Source organism: Cibotium barometz, chromosome 53 (genome assembly GCF_041138505.1).
Source record: "Cibotium barometz isolate CiBa-2024 chromosome 53, ASM4113850v1, whole genome shotgun sequence".
Lineage (NCBI taxonomy): Eukaryota > Viridiplantae > Streptophyta > Polypodiopsida > Cyatheales > Cibotiaceae > Cibotium > Cibotium barometz.
This window is the reverse complement of record NC_141098.1, coordinates 25,777,601-25,789,816: the sequence shown is the minus strand read 5'-3', so window position 1 is coordinate 25,789,816 and position 12,216 is coordinate 25,777,601. Positions and strand designations below refer to the sequence as shown.

At 34.4% G+C, this 12,216-nt stretch overlaps 1 pseudogene; it reads left to right on the top strand.

Annotated features, from left to right (window-relative positions):
* The first annotated feature begins 203 nt into the window (after nt 1–203).
* On the top strand, nt 204–1,182 carry LOC147608454 (uncharacterized; annotated as a pseudogene).
* Nucleotides 1,183–12,216: the final 11,034 nt, after the last annotated feature.

The window sequence follows — 12,216 nt, the reverse complement described above, 5'->3', positions numbered from 1 at the left end:
CAATCACCATCATTCAAAACATCATCGGAGAATGGCAAGGCAAACTGCCACATGTTCTCTACTTACAACTGGATAACACTAGCAGAGAAAACAAAAGCCAAGTTCTCCTTACGTACTTGAATATGCTAGTACAAAAGAAGATATTCAAGAAATTCAAGCTTGGGTTTTTGTTGGTGGGACACACACATGACTAGATTGACCATATGTTTAGGAGGTTCTCAACCAAATTGGCAAAGAAAAGTGCATTTGACCTTCCACAAATCTGCACCGTATTAGAGGATGCATATGTTCCCAAGCCCTCCATCAAAATTGTGGAAGAAACATGTGATTTTAGATGCTTTGCAACCAGCAAGGCCACTAACATGACATCATTTGCATAGCTCAATGATCATAGTTTTTAGCATCAATTTAGAATTAAGCAAGGGGAGGAACATACTCTCATATGGTCTAAAAAATACTCAAACTCTGAAGATTAGTTGCAAAGCAGAGGTTTTGAAGTTCTTACTATTTGTTCCTTATCGTGAAATCAAATGAGCAAAGTACATGCTTCTCTCTAACGAGCGAGACACAAAAAGCTGAGAAAGAAAATCGCTCTCTTAATTTTTTGCAATGCTTGAACGAGATCAAGGAGACAATACATGCTGCACATGTGTATTTTCCAATGAGCTCTCTGGCATGGTGGGAGAGTTTTTTTGCAAATCAGGAGAAGCTGGTTGAAGAGTTCAAGGATGACACATTTCAGCTACAACATGCATTTGTGTGGCATGAGAGTGGCCTTAGTGAAAGAAGTGACAATGATGTAGCGCTGCTAGTGTCAGCGATGTGCCAATTTCACTAGAGTTATTCTCTCTTATTCATGGAGAAACAAGGAAAATGTATGTTTGTCCTAGGAAGAGCAGAAAGCATCGACAACAAGAGAAAGAAATGTGGGAAGGAAATGTAAATGAGCTAAGTGAGGGCACAATGATCGCAGTTCTTGCTACCAACAATGAAAATGATAATCCATTTTGGCCTTCCCACTGTTTTCCCTCTTTCCATGTATCACCCTTCCCCCATTCTTTTCCACCTAGCCCTCCTATCCCTTTCCCTCCACCACCTTTTCCTCCCCTCACACCTAACTTCCCCCTTACTAATCCCATTCTTCTTATCCCTTCCCTGCCTTATTTTGCCCCTTTTTCTTAAAACCTTACCCACCCCTTCCCCTCTTTTGCTACCGAACACCCTTACCCTCCTCTACTAACTCCTACCCCTACCCCCCTAACTCCCACTAACTTACTAACACTCGTTTACTACTATTTTTTACTAACCCCCCGAATTTGGATGGAAACATAATTTCTAACATTTCTCTCTTTAACTCGAGCACTAGTTTTGAGCACATTCATTTGGGATCCAAAATTAGGTCCCGCCTCCTCCACTTCATTGGCCACATTCACACCATCAATGTATGCTTCATCAACCTCCCCTTTTACATTGAAATTTGATAGGGCTTAGCCACTTTCATATGGGAACTTGGCATTTACATTTGGGTGCCCATTGAGTTCCCTATTCTCATTTGGGATCATTGTGTGGATGGGATACACTTTAAAGGTGGGGGAGCACCTCTCACCTCTCTTCATCGACATGTTTTTCACAATATAGGTGGGGGAGATTTCTCGTCCCTCCTTCTTTTACATGGGCTTTGACACATCTTTTTTATCTTCTTTGTCTTATTATGATTCATGATTCTATCTCTTTTATAATGCCCCCCTTGTTCTCCTACCCTACACATAATTTCCCACAATCGATATGGGATTGGATGTGCATCAGGATGTGCATCAGAGGTGGGGGAATGTTAACCCTTGGGATTAACACCAAGGCTGACTTTAAGCTTCATTGACAACTCTAGGTGCATGTGAACATGATTTTATTATTCATTTGGTGCACATTTTGTATAGTTTATACTTGAGGAATGAGGGTGATTGGTTTTAAATAGACCTCATTAGTTGTAGTCTTTGAAATTTACCCTTGATTGACATGTGGCATTATATTTTTCTATATAATGAAGGCATGGGTAAAGTCAAGATCATTCCCCTATACCCTAGAGCTAGAATACACTCTTGTGTCTTGTCATTGAGTGAAAGTGTGAGCTTGCTCTTGTGAAAAATCTACTCTTTTTTCCCTTTCCATCGTGTTAGTGCTTATGTGAAAGAGAGTGTGTTGTAAGGGTGAACCATATCTTGTCCCTTGTTCTTGCCATGTAGGTAGTGAGAAGGTGTGATGCTGTAAGAGGGAGGTTTGTGTACTTAAGGGTTTGCATCTTTCTTGGAGGAAGATGGGGAGAGTGTCATCATCCCTTCTTGGGTTCCTTGCATGTGTAATGGTGAGAACACTCTATGTGTGAGTGAGCCCTTAACCTTATCCTTAGGATTGTTCATGGTGTTGGAGAGAGGGTTGTGTCAAGGGATGTATATAATGCTTAGATTGAGATTGTTTATGGTTTCGTATTCCTTAGTTCATTTCATTTATTAATGTGTTTAGTAGTGTAGGTGTTAACCCTCATTGGACACCTCTCCAACATCGACACCATCTATTATAGAAACCTTCACTTCATTTGGCCGTTCGCATTAGAAATATTAATATTGTATATTTTACGTGTGTGATCATTTCTTGTCTATGAAAGGCCCAGTACGGGATTAATGATAGGGATTACATACTTAGATTAAGTGTTTGCACAAGCCTAGGTAGCCTTGGATAGCCATGGACCGGTATTTTAAGTATGGTCGCCCAAGGTGTGAATGTTTGTAAGATTCCTCCCCAGCCTCTCAAGATGTCCAGTATCTTCCCCTGTAATCAAATCCCTCTTTAGATATATAAAAGATCTTGTTTCTACCTATTTTGGCTTAGAGAGAGAAAATATTCTAGAGAGAGGTTATTCAGATTTTAGATATTTTTGGATAGAAAAATATCTCTTCTTATTAAAATAAATTCCCTCAAAACAGAAGTTCAAAAAGATTTTCAGAAGGTGCATTAGAAATCAATTATAATCTGTTCAAAAGGCCTTATCCTAGGGGTCCAGATTTTTTGAAAATTTTAAATTAAGGTTTTGAGGGGCCAATCAGATTCATCCAAACGTGTGGAGGATATAAATAGAAGAAATAAAGAAAATCCCCCCAAAAATGGGTAAATACTCACATAAGATGAAGAGTGGACTAAGGACCAAAGGAAATACTAAAAAAATGAATTTTTGACACCTAAGAGTGGGGATTCCCCCTCATGAAGGAGGCGCCTATTTCACATGTGTGGTGGAGTTTTAAATTCCCAAAAATTGAGATATTTCATCTCTCCTCTCTCCTAATTCAAGTCTAGTTTCAAAAAGTAAGCGAAACTGACCCAAAAATGGTCAAAAATTGACCAAACTGATCTAGAAAATTTTAGAATCAATTTGCTTGGTTAGAAGCTCATTTTTTCCTATAAATAGAAGCCTCCCCCTTTGTTGAAGCTTAATAGTGTTTTATGCACTGATACTCTACTCCTCCTTAAAGCCAAAAACTGTGAATTTCTTAATAATTCATTAGTTTTTGACCTTTTCCTCTTCTAAAGAACTGGTGGCCACTCTTGTTGCAAACAAGAGTAGATCCCTCAAACCATCAAGCCAAAGGAAAGCTCCCATAATTTCATGTAAGTTAGAAATCCTACTTTTTCTTATTCTTTTAATGGTTTTCTAATTTTTTTGTTATCTTTAAAATGATAATCTGATGCTATGCATTGCTGGAAAGGCTTCCCCCTCTCTCATTCTTAAATTCAGCCCTTCTTTATCCTAATTAAGTAATCAAATTGTTTGAATTAAACTTTTCATATTGTTTCTCTTTTAAAAGTGGAATTTGATTAGTTTAGAATGCTTTAAACAAATTGAGGATAATTTTTAAGTAAATTAAGAATAGGAAAATTTGAAAAATGGTCAGCCATACAAAGGAGGTTATGGTAAAATTTTCTTAAATTTTGTGAAATAAGTATTACCTTTTATTATTCAAAAAGAGTAATCCCCATCGTTTGTGTATTCTAAAAGTGTTATTTTCATTCTATGCATAGGAAAATGCATAGTAGAAATATTTTTATTACAAAAGTGTTATTTCTATTAGAATTAAATTCTATGCATAGAAAGATTTTTTTATTATAAAAGAGTGATTTTCATTAGATTTAAATTCTATGCATAGAAAGATGCATATTGATTTTTTTTAAATAAAAGAGTGATTTTCATTAGATTTAAATTCTATGCATAGAAAGATGCATATTGATTATTATTATTTTATTATAAAAGTGTTACTTTCATCAATATTGATTTTTATGCATAAAATAATGCATAAAAGAAATTTTTTTATTATAAAAGTGTTACTTTCATCAATATTGATTTTTATACATAAATAGATGCATAAAAGAATTTTTTTATTATAAAAGTGTTACTTTCATCAATATTGATTTTTATGCATAAAATGATGCATAAAAGTATTTTTTTAATTATAAAAGTGTTACTTTCATCAAAATGATGCATAAAAGTATTTTTTTTATTATAAAAGTGTTACTTTCATCAATATTAATTTTTATGCATAAAATGATGCATAAAAGTATTTTTTATTATAAAAGTGTTACTTTCATCAATATTGATTTTTATGCATAAAATGATGCATAAAAGTTATTTTTTTATTACAAAAGTGTTACTTTCATCAATATTGATTTTTATGCATAAATAGATGCATAAAAGAATTTTTTATGCATAAATAGATGCATAAAAGAATTTTTTTTATTATAAAAGTGTTACTTTCATCAATATTGATTTTTATGCATAAAATGATGCATAAAAGAAGTTTTTTTATTATAAAAGTGTTGCTTTCACCAATATTGATTTTTATGCATAATTTTTTTTAAATTATAAAAGTGTTACTTTCATCAATATTGATTTTTATGCATAAAATGATGCATAAAAGAAAATTTTTATTATAAAAGTGTTACTTTCACCAATATTGATTTTTCTGCATAAAATGATGCATAAAAGAATTTTTTTTATTGCAAAAGTGTTGCTTTCACCAATATTGATTTTTATGCATAAATAGATGCATAAAAGGATTTTTCTTTTATATAAAAATGTTATTTCCATAGAAGTTGGATTTTATGCATAAATTGATGCATACAGAATTTTTATATCAAAATAAGAGTTCTCTTTAATCCTATGATTAAATCCCATGAATATTGGAAAATGAATAAGTAAATACTCAGTGAAGAAAAATTATACCGTTTCATATCCTCTAGGATGGTAATGAGAAATTCAGAAAGACTATAGAAGTCGAAATTTTAGATAAATGATAAATTTATTTCTCATAGGAATTCGTGACTAGTTTTGAATTTAGTTAAGCAAAATACTCAATGAATGAAATTCAGTAAAGTAGTAATTGAAGTATTACCCTTCGAGAAAGATAGCACCCTGAATCAGACTATGACTAAGACGTAACTCCTTCGTCAGTTTCAAGAAAAGACGATGTGACCAGTTGAGTAATCTACACTCAAATCACCCACCGAATCTGAAACTAAGTTGAGACCTTTGATTTTGATCAGAGGATCAAGAATTCATAATTTGAGGAATTCTACTTGGGAATCCAGACCTGTGATCTAGAAGTCTTGGGATACGGAATTAAGATATACTCATTGTATTCAAAAGAAAAATCAAAACTGAAAACTTGCATAGAAACCCTGTTTTCTTAAAGGACTGTCTTACGCGAGAATGCTGGAGGGAGCATTTGGTATATGTGTTTTCTAAAGGTTGCAATAGCTAGCGGGGAGTGTTCAAAGGACAGCGCACGTGGCAAAAACCTGCCAGGTCTTGACGAGCCTGGGTATGGTGTAAAATGGTGTGCTTCCCGTATGATGGGCGAGGGCCGACGAAGCGGTCCCTGAGTGAAGTGCCAGGACACCCAAGGAGGATCCTGGAGGGTTATGACTAGGCGATGCACAATTGTAAAAGCTTGAGCCTGAGAAGCTTCTGGGCCACGGGCTCGCGGTACTTAGGACACCCATGCGTATGTCGCGGAAGATATATATATGTATGATGGCGAGAAAATTATTGTAATCTATTACTGGATCTCGTTGCTGACCTGCTGGTCTCAACGGAGAGTCCAGAGTGATACTGTTTTGTGAGAAACAAGGATTGAATGGAAATTTTGAGTTATGTCATCTGTAACCAATAATTGTTTGTCAATGGATTGTTTTATAAATTAAAGTTTAAAGAGGAGTGTGTGCGTATCTGTATTCTAAAGCAAAAGTTAAGAAAGGCATTCAATTATGGGTGGGTGAGTACTTGTCTGGTTCTACCAATTCCAGTGGTAACCCATGGGTAGGCTGGAATCAATAGAGTATAATAAAATTGATGCATAGGAATACGCTTAGAACTCGAATAGTTAAATAATAACCTGAAGACTTCTCAAATGAATAGATCAATGGCTGTGCTTGATTCAATTGGGAAAAAAGCATTGATTCCTTCAAGTTAAGTCTGTAATAGTTTCCCTTCTATCTGGTTTATTCAGATGAAGGTTAGTTCAGTATCTTGACCTCGTTAATGTGTGCTTTCTTGCTTGCATGTGAGAGAGTAAGCTCTAAGGAGGGTCGAGCTTTCTTTGGACTGTGGCAGTGGTGGTAGCGGTGGAGTGGAGCTTTGGAGGAGCTTTGGAGTGCGGCTGCATGGCAACATCATCTCCTACAAACCCCAGTGACACACCCCGACTATGCATTTGGAAGCTAGTCCATAGTAATTTGGTTTCTCTGTTGAGTTGTTTATGCTCCCGAAGAGCCATTAAAGAAGGTAAACTATAGTCTTCTAACAATGGTAAGTACTTTATCATGTTACAAGATTGCCTCTCCCTAACGCTCATCCACAATTACTCATCTCACATGCAACCTTGTGAGATGAAGTCCCCAAGGATCTACCCTCATCACCAAATTCTCTTTGTGTAAGTGTGTCTGTGTCTCTTTGTGTAAGTGCATTTGTATCTCACAAAAAGGATCTCCACCGAAGGAGCAAAACATAGGCCAAGCCTAGACACCAACAACCACTTCCACTTCTAATAGTGGCCCTCACAACCACCACCCTAGGTGATCACACCTCTAATTCATTAGACTAGTAGTGGTTTCAGAGTTAATGTCCGGCACATAGGTGGCTTTCACCATTCAAGGTCCTTCTATCATAAATCCCAACTTGGATACTCCCACGTGCATAATTTCTATTATTGATTTAATAATTGGAGAGAATATTAAGACTTGTGACGATAGGCTCACCTCTTTCTCGACAGGCTTTACCTATTGCATCCAAGGTCCCTTGACATCACAAGAGGCCTTTAACCTCTACAGTACCTTGAAACCTAACATAATATTAGATACTCAAACCTCTTGGCTTTAGCTACTATTCAATAGACATGATCCCATGCCAATCTAGTGAATTCTCTGCCAAGGATGCCTAGCTAGTCAAAGAGATCCAAAGAAGTAAGAAGTGTTAGATATATGGTAGTACTATAATATGAGAACATGTACTTATGCCATGGGAAATTTTTTTCCCACTTGGTTTTTCCCCATGGCTATCCAAGGGTGAACACCTAGAACCACCTTAAGGTTAGCAAGTATATAAGCAACCTCATTCTCAGTTTAGTGTTGCTTCTCATTTGTACTTTCTCTTTATACTTGTAGAGAGCTTCATCTCTCTTGCCAGTCTCTCTCACATTCTACACCTCTGTGTTTTTTTCTTTGAGCATCGTGTGTGTGTGTGTGTGTGTGTGTGAGTCCAGCTTTACTATGAGAGGTAACAGTGGTATCAGAGCAAAGCTTTCCATAGCTTGTTTTTTTGTTCAATATTCACTGTGTTCAAGCTTTCATAGCTTTGTTTTTTGGTTTTCCATCAGGTGGTTTACAGCCCCTCATAACAGGCATCAAGCTTTGGTGTTTTTCTTCAAGCTTACATTGAAGCTCTCTACTCTTATTGGTGGTTCACTACTTCCAATAGTGAAGGAGGCGATTCAACTTTCTACAGGCTTCAACAAGCGATTTAGCTCCATACAGTTGGCTCACAATCTAACAGTGGCAGCTACATCCGATTCTTTATTTGATTTAGCCTATATTGCTACAATCTGCCACCAAAACTGTAACAAGTGAACCTCAGTTTACTGTCAAATCATTTCAATAGCATAGCCAATACGACTTTTCCAACATAACAGAATTGCCCGTGTTTCTGATTGTTTTCATCTCTACAATCACTTTTTGAGTGGAATGCTCTATGATCATTTTTTTTCCAAGGTTTTAAATTCTTTATAAGGAAAATACCCCCTCCTCTTAATAATACCTTTTCCACAATTTGATTTAAATCCTATATTAATGTTCTATTTTGTGAACATATAAAATAAAACTCTAGCAACAACAATGATACCATATTATTATTAAGTATTATTATTTTATTTTATAATAACATTAACTAATAATTTGAAAGGGATTATCATACAAAAATAACATTTACCAATACTTTGAAAGGGATTAGCATAAAAAATTACACTGTGCCTCATATATGAATTAACGTGACCAATGGTATCTTCAATGAGAGAGAGAGAGAGAGAGAGAGAGAGAGAGAGAGAGAGAGAGAGAGAGAGAGAGAGAGGTATTTTTCTAGGAAAAAAGGGGCTTTCAAACCTCAATGTAATGCGGCACATTAAATTAGGGTTTTAAATTCTCTTCTATCATTTTCAAAAATATAATATAATACTTTTGATTATAGTTAACATAAAAAATTACAATATGCCTTTTATAAAAAATAAGACAACCAATGGGATCTAAAATAAACAATAAGAACATTAGCAAAACATATTGACCTTAAGGAGTAAATTGAACTATCTTAAAAAATGTATGGTGCAAAGTGATTAGCAAAAATGTATAAGACAACCAATGGGATCTAAAATAAACAATAAGAACATTAGCAAAACATATTGACCTTAAGGAGTAAATTGAACTATCTTAAAAAATGTATGGTGCAAAGTGATTAGCAAAAATGTTCTAAACTAATTACTAAAAAGTATTCAATGTACAAGGTATTGGCTTTGAAAAGAAGAAGTGATTATTGAAGGTACATTTCCCTTCAATTTCTCCCTTGATAAAGATGCCAACTCAAAGCGTGGAAAATTTAGGCCTACACTTACATGGAGAGATAACATTGTCATAGACATCTTGCACTATGGTACATGCTAAAAGCTTGCCAACTATAGTTCTACTATTACATCATGACAACGGTGTCATGAATAGCTCTTAGGAAGATGCTTTATTTACTTTATTTATGGAGGGAACTGACAATGTTGTAGGTGTTAGTTATTAAGGTATGAAAGAAAAAAAGGATTAGAGGTTACATTCTAGTAAGTTATCCCATGATAGTTAGTGGATTTTGTAGGTAAAGGATAGTGATATATTTTGCACAAGAAGGTCAACCAAGTCTCTACCAAAAGTGTTATTAATTTCATTATTAATAAGCTCATAATTATGAAGATTTTGATGTGTTTGACACACAAGGCTTCCTCGTTATTATAAAAGGGCTTCCTCTTTTTTCTTCTTTCATCCTCTTGTCGACACTAAATAGGTATAGGGTCCATTTGTGTATGTGTCCATTAAAGCTATTGACCACCCTTTATTCTTGATTTCATGCATTCACACAACCACCTTTTAAATACCTCAAAACAACCCTTTAAAGCACGAAAAAAGTTATTGATGCTTAAGTCTCTTTTATCACTTTAGAACTTTTTCAAGTTGTTTAATGTGTTTTCTTTAAAGTGTGATCTTTAATTTGTATAGCAAAGAATAGCCTTTATGTATTCATGCCTCGTATAAAGCGATGTTCTTTTCAAGCTCTTTAATTTGTATAACAAAGAACAGCTTTTATGTACTTATGCCTCATATAAAGCATGGCATCTATCATGTTTCTAGATCATTCTTTTGAGAATATACTTAGGCCCTTTTAATGCATAGAGAATATACTTAGTTTCTTTAGTGCATAGAGAATATAACTTAACAAAATTTTGTCAGGTGCAAGTATATCCAGGCTAGCTACTCAACCCTTGGAGTTAGGGAACTCCATGCAACATTTTCTAAGTAACACATAGCATGCCACCTGTACCACCGAAGTGGCTAATACCCACGTAACACCTAGCATCATCAAGTTTACATCATCGCTTATAACAAGAATCTCTAACCCTTTACATTCACCAATATATAAACAACTTTTGAGGAAATATACCATACAAATGCATACATGTTTTGGGAGAATCCTTGCTTCCCCTTAATCAATTTAAGGAGGAGAATAACTTAACACAGTCATAGATCAAATGGGTAATAAAATCTATTTTTGAGAACTTTTTGGAATCTTCAATATTTCTTATAAAAATAAGTGTTTCTTAAAAAAACAAAAAAAAAAACACATTAAGTAGGAGAATGTTATTTTCAAACTATCCAAAAACACATTAGTTTTTTCTATGTGGTGATATAAGTATTATACTATGGAATGAAAACTTCACACTTGCACAATTTTAATAATAACTTAATAATCCAACTAAAAACATCAACAACATAAGAGAATGCAAATTTGGTGATATAAGTGTCATACTATGGAATGAAAACTTCACACTTCCATAATTTAAACAATAACTCAATAATCCAATTAATCAAAGAAGTTTGCAAGAAATGCTACACAAAAGAAAATAAATAAATACAATTCTTGGCCAAATTTTACAGTCACCATCAAACGTAACTACTCTTCATAGTTTCTCCACCACCATTATTGTTTAAGGTTGTAACATTCCACAAGTACACCATGTTTTATTAGCTTTTCCAAATTTATGCTATTTTTTGCATAATTCAAAAAGATTCTTCTTTTCTTAATTTATGGTAAAAGTGTGACCATAAACTCAATATTCATCATAGATTTAGTTTTCTTTAGAAGTGGACACAGAGGATTGAAAGTGGAAAAAGATTTGTTCCTTTCAATTCTTGCTTTTCAATCCTCCTCAGCCTCTTGAATAGGAAAATAAAAACTTGTGGTTTGGCCACAAGTGCTGCTCTAGTTGCCTCTTAAAAGTTTTGCTTTTAATTATGTATGTTTGACATTTTTTATCATGAAATTCTATAAACATAGATGTAAAGGAGTATCTCAAGTGTGATTTTCAAAAATTAAATAACATTGTAAAAATATATATTGACAAAAAGTTCATAACATTTTGAAATTTTATAATGATAAAAAAATGACAAGTTTTGTCTCATTAGAACTTTTGTAAAAGTGCATCAAGGATTAACTAGTAAATTCATCTTGCTGACGTCAAAGGGAGATCATGAAAGAGGTGTTAGGAGGCACAAGAATAAGGGTTAGTTCATGGAGTGCTAAAGAACTCTTAGTGAGTGTTCAAATGCTTGTGTTCTTGGGGCCTATAGTACTTTGAGATGAAGAGGGTTGAAAAATAATACTTCTCATATTCTAGAAATTCAAATTGCTTCGCTCTTGATTCAAGGTACCTAGATTCTTCATATTTTAGCTAACCATCCATCTGTCGACATATATCAGTTAACCATCCATCTGTGTGATAGAAGCAATATAATCACCTATTATATTTACCATGCTTTGTAGTGGAGCATTGATAAAGGTAAAGCCATTAGGGTCATGGATCTTCTCCTTCCATTTTGTGACACACCTAGTCGATAGCCACACTGCACACCTTCCATAGGGGTTGTACCTACTACTTGCATCGCAAAGTGGGACTACTAGGGACTCCTTAACCATGTGCACTTAAGTATCATGTGTGGTTTGCATAAAACCATACAAACTTAATACAATGGACTTGCAAACTTTGTATAAAACCATGTGTGGTTGGCATAAAACTACAATGGACTTGCAAACTTTTTATAAAACCATGTGTGGTTGGCATAAAACCATACAAACTTAATACAATGGACTTGCAAACTTTGTATAAAACCATGTGTGGTTGGCATAAAACCATACAAAATTAAATACAATGGACTTGCAAATTTTGTGTTTTGGGGAGAAATTATCTTAATAATTCAAACTTAGGAGCATCTTAGATTTGAAGGTGAAATTATACAAATGTGTTTATTTATCTTAATAATTCAAACTTAGGATTTGAAGTTGAAATTATACAAATGTGTTGAGTGTTTGTAGTGGGT